This window comes from Neopsephotus bourkii, unplaced genomic scaffold (assembly GCF_033783945.1).
Source record: "Neopsephotus bourkii isolate Nb327-2 ecotype Australia unplaced genomic scaffold, CSIRO-AGI_Nbou_v1 NB_348, whole genome shotgun sequence".
Lineage (NCBI taxonomy): Eukaryota > Metazoa > Chordata > Aves > Psittaciformes > Psittacidae > Neopsephotus > Neopsephotus bourkii.
The window spans coordinates 141,000-154,887 of record NW_026900854.1 but is presented as its reverse complement, the minus strand read 5'-3'; the positions used below and the strand labels follow the sequence as shown (position 1 = coordinate 154,887).

Genomic DNA, 13,888 nt, shown 5'->3' with positions numbered 1-13,888 from the left:
ACACTAAATATAACACTAAAATACATCATGTATTGGAGGGTGAACTTGCCTTTCAAATCCTATGGAGTTTGGGATCAGTAACAAATGTTGTATGCAGTTTTAATAAGTTCATCAGCAACTACAAGAGGCCAGTGTCTGCTGGCAAGGTAGGAAGCAAAGAGAACCTTTTCAAAGGCAGAATAATGATTTCTATTTGCTTCTCTATCTGAGTGCTCAAATACAACCCATGCCAGTGTCTCGGTTTCAAACAGTTCTGAGGCATCATCACATTTGCAATACACAACTCAAAATGTTATCCATAGATGTACAAACACACCCCATTCCAATATTAATGCCAATAGTAACATTAGCTATACTTTTCACTTCTCTAGGTAAGAAACTTACATTACTGCAATAAAATATGAACTGTACCAATAAACGTACATAATTAAAACATTAAGGCATGATCAAGGTTTTAGACACAAATAATAAAACCAGTGAAGGAAGAAAACACAACGATTTGAACTGATAGCTAGAAAGTTCAGCACAAGCAGCTATCTCTGGCTTACATCGACAGCAGAACTGTCAATCCCAGAGAAGGATCTCTGGGCAACTGGAATACTGGAATTGTCATTTCAACTTCAGTCATGTTACTGGCGAGAAATTTGATCTAAAAAGCAAAAGCCAGCAACGCACCACAGCTCTTTAAATAAAACAAACCTAAAAGAATCCTCTTTTAAACCTACAGTGTGCAATAACTGCCTGTAAGAATGTGATGCTTTGCATAGCCAACACATCTTCCAAACTACGGCCTGATTCTTGAGATTGGACCACTCTACATTGGGAATGACTTCAGTAAAAGAAAGGTAATTAAAATACTCAGAGACATCTAACACCATACTCAAGCAAAGGAGGATTAGACTAGAACTAACTGAAGTTCAACATAGAAGCTCATGCACCCTATTGCTAAGCTTTTATCTTAAACCTTTTACGTGTTGGCAAAAAGCCCTGTTTATGCAAAATCAATTCAGAATTTGGCTCCCAAAGCCTTGCCCTACCACTTGGCTATGGTTATTCAAGTTAAGTGTCTAGAAAGTTCGCCCTACACAATCCTGTTACAGCCAGGAAGAAAAAAGAAGACACTCAGTGTGAGGAAGGAGAAAGTGACTTCTTGGGGCATTAGGTGCCTTCTCTGAACCCCCCTATTAGGCAGGTGCTGCAGTTCTTTTAAGGGTGCTGCAGAAGAATATGCTGGGTTTCAAATACACCCTCCTTTATGGATTGTCCCTGTGACATGGTGGGATGCTTGTTACATGCACTTCTGCAGTTCCAAATATCCATAGCTCGAACTGGGCATAAGACTTTCAAACTCCAGAGCACTGTGACTATACAAACCAAACCAGCACATACAAGGAGTTACTCCTCATTAGTAAATAATACCTGTAAAGATCTCAGACCCGACTTCTAAGATAACAGTGCTTTTGCACTTCCCTATTCTTTCATTTCCATTTCTTCCATTCAAGTGCTACAAATCACTAGCAAGTTAAGCACTGTTCAGAAAACCCAACTTCGACCATGCCCCAGAGAGCTGATAATTTAACCCATGGGTTTCAGAAGATTTGCACTGATTCCCAAGAGAAGAAAGAGGTACCAGGCACAATGGTGAAGCTGTGAGTCTAGCCTGGATGGAGGGGCACGGTGCTTCCATTATAAATACCATGGAGGCAGAGGTACCCACAGGCTCACCCTCAAAACAACCATTCGAACAGATAGCCTTGCTAACTGCAAGCATCACTGACTGCCACTGAAATTGCCCCTTCGTCTTCCAGATGCAGTTATTTCCAACCAGGAGGCATGCTCTGTTTTTGGCTTTGGTAAAAGAATCTGAAAGAGCAAGTTCAATGGATTATTTAGGTAACAGCCAGATTCCAGCTGCTTCTATAGGCCTATAATAATGTGTTGGCATGCAGTATTCATGGGACAGGACAGAAAGTAGAAAGAAGTAATTCACAAGTGGACTGGGACAGCAATGTAATGTGAAAAGGACATGCTGTGATAAATGTCCACACTGCCTAGCTCACACTGCATGGTGACCTAGGGACCCAATGCCCAACTGAAAGGCCTGTGCCACCAGTACTGCCAAATGTGAGTTTGTTACATCAGTGCCCTACCCAATCTCAGTACGAATGAGAGTGAAAAGGACCAAAACCACTCAAAACAGAATCACAGAATGGTTTGGGTTGGAAGTGACCTTAAGATCATCCAGTTCCAACCCCCTGCCATGAGCAGGGACACCTCACACTAGACCATGTTGCCCAATGCTCTGTCCAGCCTGGCCTTGAACACTGGCAGGGATGGATCAAGAACATCAAGAATGAGACAATGACTTCCATTTAATCTTTCTCTAAATGCTCTGTTTATGAGTGACATCTTAATGACTTGTTATCTCTGCACTTTTTTGGTGGGGATCCAAGCACATGTGACATTGCTTTGTCTCCTGCAGTGATGTACCACTCCTAGCTTGCAGTGAGACAGGCCCTGAGTCAGTGTTAGCTTGCTGGGACCACAGTAGAAGGGAAGTGGTCTATAAACTCTTCAGCTTCCCACAGCCACCCCAGGGAACCATGCAGACAGCAGGAAAGTTCCTTTTGGTACCCTGCAAACAGGGCCAGGGCTGCTCCCTCCACGTTTGCGGCACAGAGCTCTGCCCCTGCAGGTAATCCTCCACCTCTTGACATTGCCTTGGGACACTGAGGGGCAGAGGATCTGAGGAATCTGCCCTTATTCTGCTCTTCAGTGATTGTTTTCACAGCAGATGAGATACACCCTTGTGCAATGATGATAAGGATGATAAGGGGGCTGGAGTACCTCCTGTATGAAGACAGGCTGAGAAAATTGGAGCTGTTCATCCTGGAGAAGAGAAGCTGCATGGAGACCTCAGAGCAGCCTTCCAGTGTCTGAAGGGGGCCTACAGGGATGCCAGAGAGGGACTTTTCATCAGGGACTGTAGCAACAGGACAAGAGGTAATGGGTTGAAACTGAAACAGAGGAAGTTCAGGTGAGAGATAAGAAAGAAGTTCCTTACTGCGAGGGGGTGAGGCACTGGAACAGGCTGCCCAGAGAAGTGGTGAATGCTCCATCCCTGGCAGTGTTCAAGGCCAGGTTGGACAGAGCCTTGGGTGACATGGTCCAGTGTGAGCCATCCCTGCCCATGGAAAGAGGTTGGAACTAGATCATCTTAAGGATCTTTCCAACCCAAACCATTCTATGATTCTATGATAATATTCCTGTCCCATGAAACCCAGTAGGGTGGTTTAACACATCAGTATAAACAAAGTCCAAGCTTGTAATTCCATTCTGATACCTCACACATGCTAAAATTACTCCACAATTCTACTACTGCTAAATATCAGGCTTACCATGCAGCACTTCAGCAATGTGTTACGCAAAACCAGAGCTTACCCTAAATTGAAAGGGCTATGCATCTTTTTTGATGATTTAATCTTCATGACCCCTCTTTTTTGTAAAAGATTTCTGCTGTGGCTGACCAAAAAGAAGCCAGTTTACCCCAGCTGTTGTGGTCACTGTGCTGGTATGACTGTCACAGAACAAGTGAACCTAATTTTGGCAGGGAAAAATTGTGCTTAATTGAAACTAAGCAGATGAAACTCTCCAGATTAGCACCTGCTTTTGAAAATATAGATCTTGGCACACAAACAGCAGTCTGCATTTGAAAGCAGGATCTGAATTTGCCCTTTGTGGGGAGAAAAATCTTCTTTCATCAACTGATGAATATTCATCGCTACTGGTTGCACACTTAATGTCCTTTGCTGAGTTGGCAGAAGCAACTCTGCTATCCTGTCAGCCTTGATTTGTTTTCTTTCTATCTATCAATGTTTATTGCTGAGATAGGGATATATTAAAACACTGAGAGGGAAGGCAAGGGGATTTGGCAAAGGGAGAAAATGGTTTCATTTTAAATGAAATATTCTGATTGAAATACATTGTGGTTGGTTAGTTTGCATTCTGACTACAACCCCATCTGAAATTCTCCATGGGCATCTTTTCAGCTCAGTCTTTTTAACATTTTACAAATAGCAGTGAGAGCTATGGAAAGAACCTGTGGTTTGGTTTTCAGCAGATATTTTGACACTGGCACTACTTCCAAAATGGAAATGTAGTTCTGCAGGGTTTTTTAATATACTTTGTGGCCCAAGTCCTGCTCCAAGCAAAGCAGATGGGTGTTTTAGCCTGGTTGCATTGGATGGCCATATTTCATACGGCCAATATAGTTAACAAAATGAGGGCAGCGTTTGCTGACATATTTTAGTGCTGCACTTCATTTTCTGACAAAACTAATATGAAACTTTAACTGAGGCAGCAGTTTCATGTCTAGATCTTGGTTAAAAAAGTAAATTAGTATTACATCAGTGATTTAAGCTGACTTTCTTCATGTAAGCTTTTGACCTAGGAAAAAAATTGTTAGTAACAGTTCTGAAATCTAACATCTCAGCTTTCCGGCTGTCAGTAGAAGAGATCCCAATTCTGCCTAAAGAGAAATTCAAAGGAATGAAACACCTGAACTCCTTCCTGAATGTGTGTCCCTCTGGTGACAGTGGCCTGCAGGAAGATTGGATTCATAAGTCTTCTACTGCTAAAAGAAGAACAACTCATTTAAAAGGCTGAGAAGGATTAAAGAATGTGTCGAGCACTAATATTGATGCAACAGCAGTACAAATTATTTCTGCGGGATGAGATCTAGCCTGAACTTGGTTAAGAAACAATCTACATATTTTACATTTTTAATGGAGATGATTAAATGTGGCATTCATTTCTTATTATTATTCTCCCTGCCCCTTTTTTCTGTCTTGGTTTGCTAAACGTAGCAGCTCAATGGCATAACTATCAAAGTGAACATGGAGTAAAAGCTTACCTGTCTTTTCTGTGTTTATAAAAACAAGGCAAACATTTCAGGATGATATACTGACAGGCTCCGCATCTCAAAACACTGTCCAACTTCCTAAATAATTTCTTTGGAAGATCCATATAAACTCATCTGCCTTTCATGCAGCATACAAATCACACTGGTCCACATGTACGAATCAGGTCTTGGTCAGTTTGGAGGGCAGGTCTCTGCACAAAACAGCTGCAGGGTCATGAAAAGCTCCAAAACACAAAGACCAACAAAAAGAATCATCACCACCACCACCATATGAGACTGCCTGTGTGCACACCAGTGCGATTATGGAGCAACTCCTTCCTATCCAGTGCAGTAAGCCTAGATTTCCATTTGCAGAGCTGAGAAAACAATTTGGATTGCTACAGACTAAGCTGTAATTTTTAACTTTTATTTTCTCCCTGCCCTCCCCTCCCCTTCTGTTTAGAAACAAGAAAAATGCAAAGTCAAACAATGCTGCTTTAGAAGCAGGCACAAAACTTCAGCTGGTGCATGCTTGCCAATATGTGTGTGTCTACAGATGCTCTTGCAAGTATTTGAAGCAAAACCAAACTACCTCACATTCTGGCTATGTGTAAGACAGCCCAACTGTCTTTCTCCCCTTTAATAACACAAAAGTTACTTGCCTTACCATTGGCCAGGCCTGGACTTTCCAAGCTGATCACCCACCTATTCTTATTCTACCACAGTACTATAGAAAGAGGGTCAGCAAGAATAGGTGATCCACAAACACCATCCCTCTGAGCTACAGCCAGCAAAGTTTCAGGCAGGTCTGCAGGTCCTGCTGAGTCCCAGCAGATCCTTGCTAGTTCAACTCCATCCTAATCCACCACAGAGACTCTGGTTTGTGAAGCAACCTAGCCTTTTTATTCATTAGCCCCGGGCACATAGGAAGCTTCAATCTTAATTAAGTTTATTTAAATGATGAACAATTCCTGTGCCATTGTGAGAGACAGATTTACTACCTTCTAGCAGCCCCTTTCCAAAGTGCTAACTAACGCCTTCACCAAAAACTTCCAAGTTTCCACTTTTTCTGAGCGTTGTCATGTAATGCACATACCTGGTAAACTTCACAGTTATTTGTTCCCTTCATGCAGGCATTTGGAAGTCCTGGGTAAGAGGAAACCACAAACACTCCTCTGGGGGATATGAAATAATTACATATTTGCATAACAAAGTGATATTAGTAAAATCTGTTCAGCATGTGAAGGCCAATCCCACACTTGTGCTTATTTAGCTGCTCAGGCATTCCAAGATTTACTTACAAAAGCAATCTCTGCTGTGGTGGCTCCTACATCCCACTCTCCTTGCTGTCATCTGGCAAACCCTGTCCTCCAGCCCAGCCTCACCTCGGCTGGCTCACACCAGCCCTCTGCACCATCTGTCTGCCCGTCTCATGTGGGCTTCTGTGTATTTTGCTCTGAACAGCCAGTGACACCGGCTTTGCTCCCAGCAGCACATTTCCAACAACACCGTCACCCCTACTCATACGAGACCCATAATCTCTGGCTAAGGTGTGCCATTACCCTCTGCAGAAGCCGTTGATCCAGAGAAACCTTGTCTCTCCTCACAGGATTTGGTCTCATGACCCTGTCAGCAGAATGGTAGAATGGTTTGGGTTGGAAAGGATCTTAAGATCATCCAGTTGCAATCCCCTGCCATGGGCAGGGACACCTCACACTAAACCATGTTGCCCAAGGCTCTGTCCAGCCTGGCCTTGAACACTGCCAGGGATGGAGCATTCACCACTTCTTTGGGCACCCCACTCCAGTGCCTCACCACCCTCACAGTAAGGAACTTCTTCCTTGTATCTAACCCGAACTTCCCCTGTTTCAGTTTCAACCTCTTGTCCTGTTGCTACAGTCCCTGATGAAGAGTCCCTCTCTGGCATTCCTGTAGGCCCCCTTCAGATACTGGAAGGCTGCTCTGAGGTCTCCACACAGCTTCTCTTCTCCAGGCTGACCAGCCCCAACTTTCTCAGCCTGTCTTCATACAGGAGGTGCTCCAGCCCATGATCATCCCTGTAGCCTCCTCTGGACTTGCTCCAACAGCTCCATGTCCTTATGTTGAGGATATGCTTGATGAAAACACACACAACCTGGGGTACTGGGGATCCTTTGCAAGGATGCTCTTCCCCATTACTGCCTACCTGACAGCAGTGTGTAAACCTGTACTTGCAGTCAATGTCACAAGCAGCGAAGACACTAGAGCCTTTCTTCTGAACAGAATGAAAAAATTCCCTTTCACCTTCTGTTTCTAGCAGGCAATTATTTCTGGCTGGCCAGTTTGCATTTGGTTCTGCTAAAAAGTCCCAGAGCCCAAGAACACCCACAGAAAGCTTTCATGAGGTTATCAGTCCTTGGAAAACCTCCATTCTGATCATCACTTGTTTTGCACATTCACTTCACCTTGTGTCTACCCAGGGCTAAATAGCAACAAGATGTTGGTAAAAACCAGCGGTGGTATTTTAGAAAAATTCAGTGTAATAGCACTTACTTGGTTTTAGGCACTATCCTGTTCATCTAAGCAAATTACTCTTTTCTTTAAAATGCAAGATTACAGGAGTGTTTGGAGACAGATTTTCACTCACAGCAGAGGCTAGAGTTTCTTTCAACTAGGATTGTCAAAAACTGTAACATGTTAACTTGGGAGCTTTCATTTATGAAAAGGCTCTGGGGTCCTAGGTTTTGAATGTCAAAACAGTCAGAACACCAGACTGGCTCCCAGGCAAGCATGGGTGAGAAGGAATCAGATGAGTTTACCATGCAGCCAGTAATTCTGTGACTTACTCAGTGAATACCATACTTTCCATCACAGATTCTGTCACAAATGATGTTTATCGCCCAAGTCAGAAACAGCATGAAATGACAGTTCCATAGGAGGTCAGCATCAATTGCAAAAGATGAGGCTTCCTACATTTACAGCCTGTCAGTTACCTGTCTTTAGAGATACACAGTGCACTGATCTGAAAGCACATAAAGACCACTTAGATCCAAATTTCCTGTTGTTTTCCTGCAGATGCAGACACAGGATTCTCCTAGACTTCCTGCTGTTCTTTCCAATCAAGGTTGTTCATTAATAAGATGAAAACAAATGAAGCTGAATTAATGGAAATAACTTCTAACATTGAAAATTTACTTCTACTAAATTCTACTTCATGATATTTATTACAGTTCTGAGATAACATTCTTCAAATTCAAGGGACCTCTTTCCAACTTTGTTTTTTTTTTTTTAAACATTACTATAAAATCTGATTGAGAAAGAAAAATGACTATTCATTTGCTGAGAGAAATGAAAAATATAATTCATACCCTTTCCATCAGATTTCCTTCCTACCAGCCTTCACAATGAGGATTTCTCCCTCTCCAGTGCCTGAGAGAGGCAAAACCTAACGTTTGTAAAACGGCTCAGGAGCTTAGATTTTTCTGTGGGTAAAAATGTATCCTAAAGGCTAAGTTTCACTATAAAGGCAATTCTGCTTTAAGGCCATAAAAATCCTTGTCAGACAGTATCTAGCCCTTGATCGGTGCTCTTGCCGGCATCTGCTCCGTCCACACTAGAGGGCTCTGCCTACCCGGCTATTGTGGGGACTAGGCCCCAGACCTTGAGCAGCATGGCTATGCTCTGGGTGCTTCCTCCACAACCTGGCTGCCCATCAGGGACCCACCACCCGACCTCCAGCTTGCCAACCTGCTGCAGAAGTGTCAGGGTGCTTGGGGACCAAGTGCTCGATATAAAAGCAAGATGTCACAGCAAAAGATTTTATTGTATTTTGGAAATGGCAGAACTTCACAACAATGAAATGTTTTATGGGAAAGAAAGCAAGGCTTCTCTCCCAAATTACTGCAGCTTTGAAGTAACAACTTTCACGTTGTGATTGTTGGAACACCCCCAGCTTCTTGCAGTAAAGGGATCTTTAATGCGCCAACTGCTAAGGTCAAGGATATTGGGCCTTTCCAAAGGGAACATGCTTGTGATGAGGCTGGCAGATAAACCCCACCCTATGGTGAGCCCAGCAGCGCTGCTACCATTGTTTCTCTTGTCTGAGTTGCCTTACTTGTCCTTTTCGCAAATGCATGGTACCGAGTCCAGAAAAGATCATTTAATATCACCCCATTCCTTCAAAAAACAAGGTCCAAGAAATTTTATCCAGGCCCTTTCTGCCTATGCTTCCTCCGCCTTCATCTTCACGCCCTTTACCTTTCCTTTGTAATGACTGCTTCTGTTTCCTGCTGGTTTTTCTGCTGCATAGTTTTGTATGGCTTTCCAGTTCTCCAGTCAGTAGACAGCTCCACTGGTGGTTATACTGGCTGGGTCATGTAGGTACAGGCAAATCCCCCAGCGGCCTCAGGAACAGAAGGAAGTCCCTTGGGCCATTTCGTTGCTTGCCTGAATTTCTGGCAAGTTGCTACCAGAACAGCATCAAGAGCGGGAATGGATGAAAAGTGGCCTTCAAGGAACCACTCATGCAATTGAAATGCTGCAGACTGCTTTACATTTACTGGTCTATTTGGTACAACTTCTTCCTGATACCCTGTGAATGGCTTGGTCCATCTTACCTGGTGTTAGCTGCTCAACAGAGGTCCAGGCCTACCTGAAAAAAAATCTCCCAGGAAGATTTTAGAACATCGTGTTGCTGAGGAACTATGTGACAGTAGTTTCTTTACTCTGGGAAAGAAAGCAGCACCTCTGTCCCAGCCGCCCTGATGCCCAAGGAGTAGTGGGAAAAGATGAGTCCAAACTTCCCATCTTCTCTTTAGGCACTGTGGCAAATCCCATAACATATAGACTTTAAAAAGGACAGACAAAGCCCCAGATACACGGACTCTACAGCTAGCGTGGGGTCTTCTTTCCACTTCCCTCAAGGAGAGAGGCACAACTAACTCTAAACCAGTATATAAATCTCCGTTCTTACCACTGAACACAAGGTAAAGATCTTCCAACTGTTTATTTTTCTTCCAGAAGACTTTAAAATAGCTGAAGAAATCACTGGGAGAAGAGCCACATAGATATACCCTAGGTCCCGCTTCTGATGACACAGTCATAAGTAACAACAAAGATCTGTTCCAACATGTTGTGTTGTTCCCTGGCTAGGCCTGAAACATAGAATATTACAGATACCCAGTCAGGAGAAAGAAAAGACATGGGTTTTAATGTCACAAATTTTCTTCTTCTTCTTCACATGGAACATAAAGTGACAAATGCAATTACCTCTGAGGGTAGGAATTTTTCAGTACAGATTCGTGTCCTGGCACCAGGCAGTTTCTTTCTCCTGCAATGCTTTTAGGAGATGCAAGGACAGCGATTGAGTTCTTTTAGCTAAGTACAGCTGGAAACCAGTAGACTGGATGATCATGTGGCTGTGACTAAGTCCTCTCAAGCTGAACTGCATGAGAAAGAACTTAGGCCAATTTCAGTTCGGGCTACAGTAAGCACTTCTCAAAAGCTGCTTCTCTATGAGTGGGTGTTACAGAAGACAAAGACAGATGGATCTCATGGGGCTCTACCCTGCAACTTGTGGAGGGACTCAACGTACACGCACAAATGCTTGTTGGTGTGGCTTTTGACACATGAGGATCTTTCACATAGTGGCTCAAGGGCTGGTTATTTGTAGCAGATGCTGTGCAGCAGCAGGAAGTTGGACTGGTGGCCTACTTTCAGTGCAACCAAACACAATTTTAGGTATGCATTTTTGAATTTCCAATAAACCAATGCCCTTATTTTGAAATGCATATAATTTGATATTTTGTACTACTACTATTAATATGCAACCATCTTTTCTTGGGAAGCACATCAAACAAACCATCATCCTAGATCAGTTCTGTACAAACCCAAAGAAATTATTGCCCAGCTTAGTTCATGTTGGTTTTGAGAGTAACCAAAGCCTGGGTGTGTTTGTCACATCCAATCTATAGTCCAAGGACTTCAGTTGTAAAGTTTAGGGATGTGCGTTTGGCACCAGAGGAGCACCAGAGATTGGTTTATTACAGAGGGAAGCTGCCTGTAATGTTATTACCCATTCAGCTCTCAACATAAATGAGAAAATACGCATGGCAATTTAATCAGGTTTCATCTATGGCTGAAAACGGGATGCCTGGGTATGAGTTGAGCATTTACTCTCTTTGGCTTTAACTGCTACAATGTAAAGAAATGATAGAGACTGATCAATGTGAGCAAGGATAGGATTAGAGCCATTTTCAGGTGAAGCAAGCATACATTTGGGCTCTTAATCATTTATGAGAGAAACAGAGTCCACGAAATTCATCCACTTCATAACACTGCTGAGGCACAAGCATTTTCTTTTCTTTTATTTCATTGTAAATCCTTCTGAACCATTTACTGTGTCCTGTAGAAACACACACTAGAAGATGCATGTAGCGTCAAATGTCTCTTTTGAGAGGGGTCAGGTTAAAATTCAACCTGTCTGGCACTGACAATCACAACCTGCTACAAGAACTAGACGACCTTCATGGAGCAGCCTTCCTCAGAACCTCTCAAATCTTTTGTATTCAGGAGGAATAATAAGGATTGCATATGGCTGGGAAAGGAATTCTGCCAGTTCCAGTTCACTGCTGATGAAGTGCTGGGGTAGAAGATGGCTTATGCTTCACATGCAGGAACTGATTCTGCTTTGTGGATTTCCTGGTGTTCAACAGGCCATGCCAGGATTTGAGACATTACAGTTCCTGCAAGTTGCAGCTCTTATTTCAAAGAAGCTTAATAGTTATTTATTTTAATCCAATATTTATTTCTTTTTATCCACCTGCAGGCATGTTTCATCATAATAATTTGATTTTTAAGAATACAGGGATCAGACCACCATCCCCGGGATGTGTGGCCATCAGTTTACCAATTCTTCCTTTTAGCTAGAGGCACATACGTTATCCTCTGAGTAAAACACGGTGTCTTTCCAAACTAGATGTACTTCTCCCATGCTTCACTCATCACATCTTGAAGTAAGTCCTGCTTTCCCACTCGGCCCATATCCTCTCCCAAGCTTCCCTTTCCTTAGCACTTCTCAGCAAACCAATTAATAGGACAGAGCTTAGCCTGTAGCCTATCTTGGCAGGAACAGCACCAGTTGGAATAAAGAAAGGCAAGGAAAGTGTTAGGGTTAGAAGTGAAACCCTGCTTTGGAAATCTTTCAGGTTCATCAGTCAGTTCAGCTTCTGATTTTTCTCACCACAAGGGAAAGGCCTTGACACACTCAGTCATAAACAAGGTAGGCTAAGTTTATCCTGACAGCTGTGTGAACAAGGGGAATAGCACATCTGAGTAAGCCTGAAATGTTAGGTGTGTACTGGTAAAGACAATGCTTACAATTGGACTCAACAGTTTAGCAGTCAAGCTCTGTTGCATAAAGGCAATTCAGAATTTTGAAAAAACTCTCCACATTTAGCTTGGAATCCACATTTACTATTTTCCTATGACTTTTGCTCTTGAAGAATAGTCCACAGGCATTTTCTGCAATCACTTGGCAATTTGGGCTGGAATTTGAGGTGCTCACATTTATGTTCCAGTTGTAAAAGCTGTGAAAACGTGAAACAGAAATGCTTTATTTTTAATAGATGTTATTCTTTCAGCTTAGAGGGCAGATTCTGACTTCCTGATTAATGCTGAGTAGTTCCCAATTCCACAACAGCCCCTCTGAAAACCATACATATTCACTGAGGTGCAGAAGTCTACTAAATATCAGAAAATCTGGCTAAATGTGGTCCTACATAGCTCATGTCTGTCAAACCAAAACCGAGGCCTCAAGCCATCTCCCCATCCATTCAGTACTTAACACAGAGCCCAGGTTATAACTAGGGGTAAGTGATAGTGCTCAAGAACTACTTAGCCCTGTGATGGAAAGAGCTCTGAAGACCACCTGGAAGTGCTTACTGGACCACCATAGATCTGCAAACCAGATGTGGGAATAAACAGTTTTCCCCTAGGATCTCACCGGAACTCTCTTACTGCCTTACTGTTTTCCTTGCTCTTGTTTTTAATACAATACTGGTAGTAAGGAGTTTGTGGATGTCTGCCCATGGGCAAGATACAGCAGGGGGGGCTGAACTCCCTAAAGGAAAATCCCAGCTCTCTGGGGAGCTGTAGGCATCAGCCTGGGATTCATTCTGGAGCAAACCATTGGATTGGGCTAACTGTATTTGCTAGTTTCCACAGTGTCCAGTGCTAAACAAATGCCAGAATGAATCAGCCAGCTAGCTGAAATACAGAATGGCCACAGAAGTGTTTCTGTAGATGATCATCCTAACCCATAGGATGGTTAGGGCTGGAAAGGACTTTAAGATAATCTCAGTCTTTCTCCCAGATTAGAGGTGCTGGAACTCCCCGAGCCTTCTCACACTTCTCACACTTCTGGTTTTTAACTTCCCAAACCTTTTATCACCTGACCTCATCCCTTTTGGGCTTTTTACTTGCCATGCAACCAACTAAACAGGCTGTCATTTGAATGCTCATTGCTAGTACTTGTTCAGAAACCTTTTCAGCTCAGATGTAACTATATTTTGCACAATGCCATTTGAAGACAGGCTGAGAAAACTGTGGCTCTTCAGCCTTAAGAAGAGAAGCTGCATGGAGACCTCATAGCAGCCTTCCAGCGTCTGAAGAGCCCTACAAGGATGTCAGAGAGGGACTTTTCATCAGGGACAAGATGACAAGATGACAAGCAAGAGGACAAGGGGTGATGGATTCAAACTTAGACAGGGGAAGTTCAGGTTAGATATAAGGATGAAGTTCTTTACTGTTAGGGTAGTGAGGCACTGGCACAGGTTGCCCAGAGAAGTGGTAAATGCACCATGCCTGGCAGTGTTCAAGGCCAGGTTGGACAGAACCTTTGGGCTTCTTCCTTAAGGTCCTTTCCAACCCAAACCATTCTGTGATTCTATGATTCTCTGTGTTTTAAAGTGCCTTGAGTTCTTCCTCACTTTGAAAGAGTTAAAAAAAAAA

The 13,888-nt window shown here is 43.1% G+C and overlaps 1 long non-coding RNA gene across 2 annotated transcripts in view; it reads right to left on the bottom strand.

The window, feature by feature from the left end:
• Positions 1 to 12,055: 12,055 nt before the first annotated feature.
• The window catches only part of LOC133209588 (uncharacterized), a 53,725-nt gene continuing 51,892 nt past the window's right edge, over positions 12,056 to 13,888 (bottom strand). For both annotated transcript variants that reach the window (XR_009724685.1, XR_009724686.1), the window contains one exon: positions 12,056 to 12,465. This is a non-coding gene — a long non-coding RNA (uncharacterized LOC133209588). The remainder of the gene's footprint in view (positions 12,466 to 13,888) is intronic.